The 7,937-nt window shown below is 46.4% G+C and overlaps 1 protein-coding gene across 1 annotated transcript in view; it reads left to right on the top strand.

Annotated features, from left to right (window-relative positions):
- Window positions 1-6,562: 6,562 nt before the first annotated feature.
- Window positions 6,563-7,937, top strand: part of LOC143941307 (DNA topoisomerase 1-like) — a 132,769-nt gene continuing 131,394 nt past the window's right edge. Inside the window, exon 1 of the mRNA XM_077463330.1 lies at window positions 6,563-6,674. The gene's annotated coding sequence lies outside the window, so the exon portion shown is untranslated. The remainder of the gene's footprint in view (window positions 6,675-7,937) is intronic.

Genomic DNA, 7,937 nt, shown 5'->3' with positions numbered 1-7,937 from the left:
TATTGCGATTTTTTTTACCAAAAATATGTAGAAGAATACGTATCGGCCTAAACTGAGGGAAAAAAATGTTTTTTTATATATTTTTGGGGGATATTTATTATAACAAAAAGTAAAAAATAATGCGTTTTTTTCAAAATTGTTGCTCTATTTTTGTTTATAGAGCAAAAAATAAAAACCGCAGGGGTGATCAAATACCACCAAAAGAAAGCTCTATTTGTGGGAAAAAAAGGACGTCAATTTTGTTTGGGAGCCACGTCGCACGACCGCGCAATTGTCAGTTAAAGCGACGCAGTGCCGAATCGCAAAAAGTGGTCTGGTCTTTGACCAGCAAAATGGTCCGGTCTGCAAGTGGTTAAAGAACTTGCTTACTTTGACTGCATCCAGAGAATAGCCATTCGCAGCTGGATGATCACTAGACATGTGCAGAGTAAAATATTTCGTTTCGGAATTTCGTTTTCATCCGAAAAATTTATTTAGTTACTCCCGAAATTCGTTTTTATTTATTTAGTTTTTCGTTCAAAAATTGCATTCGTCCGAAAATCCACATGAATTACGGTGGAATCTGTCTTGGAAGGCTTATGGTGTCTGTCGAATGTATAAAGAAGATTCGACTGAGCTAGTATATAGCATACTTTAGAACCCTATTAAAGTCTATGGGACTCCAACGTTCAAAATCTAAAGTGCTAATTTTAAAGGCTAATTTGCAAGTTACTGTCCTAAAAGTGTTTGGGGACCCGGGTCCTGCCCCAGGGGACATGGATCAATGCAAAAAAAAGTTTTAAAAACGGCCGTTTTTTCGGGAGCAGTTATTTTAATAATGATTAAAGTGAAACAAAAGTGTAATATTCCTTTAAATTTCGTAGGGGGGGGGGGGGGTTGTCTATAGTATGCCTGTGAAGGGGCGCATGTTTCCCGTGCTTAGAACTGTCCCTGCACAAAGTGTCATTTATGCAGGAAAAAAAGTCCTTTAAAATCACTCACAGCTATAATGAATTGTCAGCTCCGTAATACAGAGAACACTCATTGAAAGTCATTGATAAAAAAAAAAAAAAAAAAAAAAAAAAAAAGCGTGGGGGTCCCCCAAATTCAATTACCAGGCCCTTCAGGTCTGGATATTAGGGGAACCCTGCCTCAAATTTAAGAAAAAATTTGACGTGGGGTTCCCCCTAAATATCCATAACCAGACCCTTCAGGTCTGGTATGGATATTAAGGGGAACCCCGCGTCAAATTAAAAAAAAATTGACGTGGGGTTCCCCCTAAAAATCCATACCAGACCCTTTATCCGAGCACGCAACCTGGCAGACCGCAGGAAAAGAGGGGGGGACGAGAGAGCGGCCCCCCCTCCCTCCTGAACCATACCAGGCCACATGCCCTCAACATTGGGAGGATGCTTTGGGGGTCCGTGACCCCTCAAAGCACCTTGACCCCATGTTGATGAGGACAAGGGCCTCATCCCCACAACCCTGGCCGGTGGTTGTGGAGGTCTGCGGGCGGGGGGCTTATCAGAATCTGGAAGCCCCCTTTAACAAGGGGACCCCCAGATCCCGGCCCCCCCCCCTGTTTGAAATGGTAAGGGGGTACAAAAGTACCCTTACCATTTCACAAAGAAAGTGTAAAAAATGGTTAAATAAAACAAACACACTTTTGAAAAATTTCTTTATTAAAAATAAAAAAAAAGATTCCAGCGGCGGTAATCCACTCTTGCTATCCAGCGACGGACGGTCATCTCTCCAGCGATGTCTCATCTCATCCAGCGCAGCGATCCTCCATCCTTCTTCTGTCTCCTCCACGGAGACACTGCAGGCATTCTGGCGGCTGACGTTTCTTATATACGGAGGGCGGGGCCACCCGTCACCTGACCCCACCCCCCTCTGACGCAAGGGGAAACCCGGGGTTCCCCGTGACGTATGGGTGACCCCGCCCCCCTCTGATGTAACGGAAACCTGCCTGTGTTACATCAGAGGGTGCGGGTCACCCCTACATCACAGGGAACCCCGGGTTTCCCCTTGCGTCAGAGGGGGGCGGGGTCAGGTGACGGGTGGCCCCGCCCTCCGTATATAAGAAACGTCAGCCGCCGGAATGCCTGCAGTGTCTCCGTGGAGGAGACAGAAGAAGGATGGATCGTTGCGCTGGATGAGATGAGACATCGCTGGAGAGATGACCGTCCGTCGCTGGATAGCAAGAGTGGATTACCGCCGCTGGAATCTTTTTTTTTTTTTTTATTTTTAATAAAGGAATTTTTCAAAAGTGTGTTTGTTTTATTTAACAATTTTTTACACTTTCTTTGTGAAATGGTAGGGGTACTTTTGTACCCCCTTACCATTTCAAACAGGGGGGGGGGCCGGGATCTGGGGGTCCCCTTGTTAAAGGGGGCTTCCAGATTCTGATAAGCCCCCCGCCCGCAGACCTCCACAACCACCGGCCAGGGTTGTGGGGATGAGGCCCTTGTCCTCATCAACATGGGGACAAGGTGCTTTGAGGGGTCACAGACCCCCCAAAGCATCCTCCCAATGTTGAGGGCATGTGGCCTGGTACGGTTCAGGAGGGAGGGGGGGCCGCTCTCTCGTCCCCCCTCTTTTCCTGCGGCCTGCCAGGTTGCGTGCTCTGATAAAGGGTCTGGTATGGATTTTTAGGGGGAACCCCACGTCAATTTTTTTTTTTATTTGATGCGGAGTTCCCCTTAATATCCATACCAGACCTGAAGGGTCTGGTTATGGATATTTAGGGGGAACCCCACGTCAAATTTTTTCTTAAATTTGAGGCAGGGTTCCCCTGAAGGGCCTGGTAATTGAATTTGGGGGACCCCCACGCTTTTTTATTTTTATTTATTTATTTTTTTATCAATGACTTTCAATGAGTGTTCTCTGTATTACGGAGCCGACAATTCATAATAGCTGCGAGTGATTTTAAAGGACTTTTTTTCCTGCATAAATGACACTTTGTGCAGGGACAGTTCTAAGCACGGGAAACATGCCCCCCTTCACAGGCACACTATAGACAACCCCCCCCCCTACGAAATTTAAAGGAATATTACACTTTTATTGTTTCACTTTAATCATTATTAAAATCACTGCTCCCGAAAAAACTGCCGTTTTTAAAACTTTTTTTGCATTGATACATGTCCCCTGGGGCAGGACCCGGGTCCCCAAACACTTTTTAGGACAGTAACTTGCAGAATCTTTTCTCTCTGTCAAATCTTTTTTCTCTGTCGAATATTTTCTCTATATAATCTTGGACTAATAGAGGTAAGGTTAGGCACATTCGAACACAGGTTCTATAGACACAGATTGTTGTCAGAGTCATGTCGAATCTCCTATTCTATATCGAACTGTTGTAACAATGAAAACGAAAATAAAGCATTTATTTATGTCGGATCTTTCGTTTTTCGGATTTTGTGCTTTCGTTATCGTTTGTCAAAACGAAAATAGCTGAAATTCGGACGAAAATGCATTCGGACGAAAACGAATGCACATGTCTAATGATCACTCAGGTTGGACAGTCCCTCTCTCACAAGGCCTAGCAGCCAACAAGGTGTTTACTCAGGAACAAAGGGAAACTAAGCTGTAGAACACTTGTGGGATACCTGGATCTTTCAGCCTACTTGGCGATATCCCCCAAGACCGGATTCTTTCGGTTACTTCAGCCCTTCCAGGCTCTTATGAAAAACCAACCCGTACGTGGTGTTCTTCTAAAGAGTCCTCCCCTGGAACGCTCGAAGGACACTGGGTCTCTCCCGAACCGGAGACAGCACCCAACCACCTTGAAATCCTTCCTTCGTTCCCTTGCCTTGGGCTAGCCAGCCCCGAGGCATTAGTCGGGTGGATCCGCACCGCAGGCCATAGTCTTCCTAGGGGCTGGTCAGGAGGACCAGGACCAAGGACCATGTAATCAGCACAGCATATTGGACCGCAACCCCGAACCACGTGATGTCCGCATGTTAAATACCCTCTCCCAGAGGGCACAGCGGGAGGGCCACTCCCACTGACCTGACTCGGAGAGTAAATGAACCGCCCAACCAGACCATAGTTCCACACCTGCCACCAGAGACGGCACCCCCCTATGGCCAGGCTGAACATCTCACAGCCCAGTCAGACTGACACAGGAGTCAAATTTAGGCTAATAGACCCAAACCAAATTGTAGTTTGGGTAAAGTAAAATTTTGAGAAACACACAGCGCGTGCTCTTCAGGAGCCCGCTGCTACAAAGAGAAAAGGGTTTTCGCCAAACTGTTATAAGGAGGGAAGAGCAGTTATCTGAAATGTCTGTTGTAGCTTTAACCGTACCCTTCACTTGAAAATAACCTCAACTTAAAGCTGAATTCCACAAATTTAGCAACGTTGTAAAAAGTGCAGGCACACCACGAGTAAAGTCCTAACATCCGTGTGCCACATCCTGGGCATATTTCTATTTTATATCTGACGGATTTATGGCTCTACTGGAGGATACACTCCATATTCTGTCCTTCCTTCTCACAGACTAGAGAGCAGCTATGCTGGTCCCTTTCTTCTGCTGCCAGTTCACAGAAGCCTTTATATTTTGTTCATGAGTTCACGCAATACAAAGGCTTCTGTGATTGGGCAGGGGGAGGGGCAGCCATAGCAGCTGTACAGACTCTACACTTGAAGGGGCTGAGGCCAGCCGAGTCCAGTATCGGAGATCCAGGAAACGATGCTGCTGGCGTATAATAAACATGTCAGATATACATTAAAGAAATAAGCCCAGGAGGTGGCAGGCACCTCATTGGACTTAAAGCGGAGTTCTGGAGGCTTTTTAGGTTTATTAAAAGTCAGCAGCTACAAAAAGTGTAGCTGCTGACTTTTTTATTAAACAGACACTTAAACCTGTTCCACGGTCCAGTGATGCGGCCAAACAGAGCGTCGCTCCTCTCCCCCCTCCTCCTCTCCCCCCTCCTCCTCTCCCCCCTCCTCCTCTCCCCCCTCCTCCTCTCCCCCCTCCTCCTCTCCCCCATCCTCCTCTCCGCCAGCGCCGGGGAGGGCACTTGACCTGGCACACATGGCGCATGTGCGAATTGCACTGGGCTCCTGGAGTGGACAGGCCATCTCCTGGTCACGTGTCCCAGGAGATCACCTAGAGGGAGGGGCCACCTAAGGCGAAAGGAGGAGTCTCCTTGGCGGTCCCTGGGCGGAAGGAGGAAGTGAGACAGGAAGTCCCCTTCCTAATGAAGCACCCTCCCCCCCCCAAAAAAAGACATGCCAAATGTGGCATGTAAGGGGGCGAGGAGTACTTAAAGCGGAAGTTCAATTTTTGGGTGGAACTCCGCTTTGCTTTTTACAAAGTTGCTGAATTTCTGGAATTCAGCTTTAACATTTGGAACGGTGCCCATGTTCAGCTATAATAGTTTATGTATAATCATAGAATACATTTATTTTGGCAATAGCTGTGCAACTTCTGTTACGTATTTTTGATTTAGCAAGACACGGGTACTTTTTATTTATTTATTTTTAATGGGAAAAACCCAACTAAAGCCTGAACTGGGCCTTTGTAGAACATTTATACAGGCCGCTTCTACTGGAACGCATTAGCCTTGACCCAGCCGATGTCGGTTTTTCTTAATTAGAATTCTTCAGTGATGCACTTCCATATGGCTGACATCATAAATTGACTGTATTCGCTTTAAAAGGCTAGGTTCCCCATTGTTTGTTGCATGGTACACTCGTATTTAGGGTGTAGCCTGTTCCGAAGCACCATCACAACGCTAGTACACCTCTAGTTGATCTAAACTTGCCTACATTCAGGGCTGGTGCAAGGATTTTTGACACCATAGACGGAACCTATTTTTGCCGCCCCCCATTGGCTCCCCCCCTGACTCCACCCGCTTTCTCCTGCCCATGTAAACCCCACCTTTTTAATGAAGCGCCCATCAAATGCAGCCTCACCAGCGCCCATCAAATGCAGCCTCCCCAGCGCCCATCAAATGCAGCCTCCCCAGCGCCCATCAAATGCAGCCTCCCCAGCGCCCATCAAATGCAGCCTCCCCAGCGCCCATCAAATGCAGCCTCCCCAGCGCCCATCAAATGCAGCCTCCCCAGCGCCCATCAAATGCAGCCTCACCAGCGCCCATCAAATGCAGCCTCACCAGCGCCCATCAAATGCGGCATCACCAGCGCCCATTAAATGCAACTTCACTAGCTCCCATCAATGCAGCCTACTAGCACCCATCAAAGCATCCTACCAGTGCCCATCAATGAATGTTTGCTTGCTTCCATTCATTCAGGAATGAGGACACAGATACAGTCCTCCGCCACTGATGAGCCTCTGACAATATTTGTGAATGGAGCAGAGGTAGCCTGCTGATGCTGATAATTGCTTGCTGCAGAGAGAAGAGAGTATGAACACCAGTGGTCAGGTGCCCTAGGCAGCAGGGCGCCCTAGGCGGCTGCCTAGTTTGCCTAGTGGTAGAACCGGCCCTGCCTACATTTTCTTGCTTTGTCCCAGGACAGTGGAACTCCTTCTATAAGTCCAGATAGGAAAGGTACCCTGACTGTTCTAAATGTTGTCGTCACCCTCAGATCTCATCCTATTATTTTTTTTTGCAGGTGGGAAGAGGAGAAATACGAAGATGGGGTCAAATGGCGATTTCTGGAACACAAGGGTCCAGTATTTGCTCCACTCTACGAACCGCTACCCCCGGACGTGAACTTCTACTATGATGGTAAGAAGTCTTCTCAACTATTGACGTTTTTAGCTTTCCAAGATTTTGGTAGCTGTATCGACATAAAGCTTGTAGATCCCGAGGTGTGGAACCAGCTGGGGAAGCTCACATCTCTACAACCCAGCAGAGGACACATTGTGGTGCTAGCTCTGGCACCTGCTGTTCATGGGCATCATAAGTGTATTGGCATGACGCACGCGTAAAACCAGAATTTTCTCGGAGGAAGGATATTTATTTAGAGGGGTTTTAGAGGCGTTAAGCCAGTAACCCAATGAGCAGATTTTTCAATTTTCATTGTAACCGTGCAGCTGTACCATGCAGCTGTACCGTGCAGCCTATTTGCTTGCATGCTACCTGTTGGCATTGACGTGTCGGACTGCAAGGCCGTCCTATCTTCTGCCTCAGTTTGATGCTGATGGACGCTCAAATTACTACCGAATTACACGGTCAGGACTGCCTTAAATAAAATTAAAAGCACAGTTGATTAGTATCCTTCTCTGGCACAACAGGTAATTGGCTCTGAGCACAGGTGGGAGACGGGGTCATCCTTCATGGGGGGGACTTGCAGCTTGACGGTGGGCTGACATCTCTGATCTGACAAGGATAGAATACAAGTGATTAACCACTTCGCATCCAGGCCAATTCTGACATTTCTCTCCTACATGTAAAATTCATAATCTTCTTTTTTTTTTTTTTTTTTTTTTTGCTAGAAAATTACATAGAACCCCCAAACATTATATATGTTTTTTTTTTTTTTTAGCAAAGACCCTACAGAATACAATGGCGGTCGTTGCAACTTTTTATCTCGCACGATATTTGCGCAGCAATTTTTCAAACACTTTTTTTTCAGAAAGAAAAACAGTTTCATGCTTTAAAAAAAAAAAAAAAAAAAACAGTAAAATTAGCCCAATTTTTTTGCATAATGTGAAAGAGGAAGATACACCGAGTAAATAGATACCCAACATGTCACGCTTCAAAATTGCACACGCTCGTGGAATGGCGCCAAACGTTGGTATTTAAAAATCCCTATAGGCGCCGCTTTAAATTTTTATTACTGGTTACATGTTTTGGGTTACAGAGGAGGTCTAGGGCTAGAATTATTGCTCTCGCTCTAACGTTTGCAGTGATACCTCGCATGTGTGGTTTGAACACAGTTTTCATATGTGGGCGGGACTTGCGTATGCGTTCGCTTCTGCGTACGAGCTCACGGGGACACAGGGGCGCTTTCATTTTTTTTTTTTTTTTTTTTAATTAATTTTACTT

The sequence above is a fragment of the Lithobates pipiens genome, unplaced genomic scaffold (assembly GCF_037356315.1).
Source record: "Lithobates pipiens isolate NorthernLeopardFrog02 unplaced genomic scaffold, aLitPip1_a1.2 Scaffold_10, whole genome shotgun sequence".
NCBI classification, from domain to species: domain Eukaryota; kingdom Metazoa; phylum Chordata; class Amphibia; order Anura; family Ranidae; genus Lithobates; species Lithobates pipiens.
Note: the sequence above shows the minus strand (reverse complement) of the source record. Positions and strands in the feature narration are given on the sequence as shown.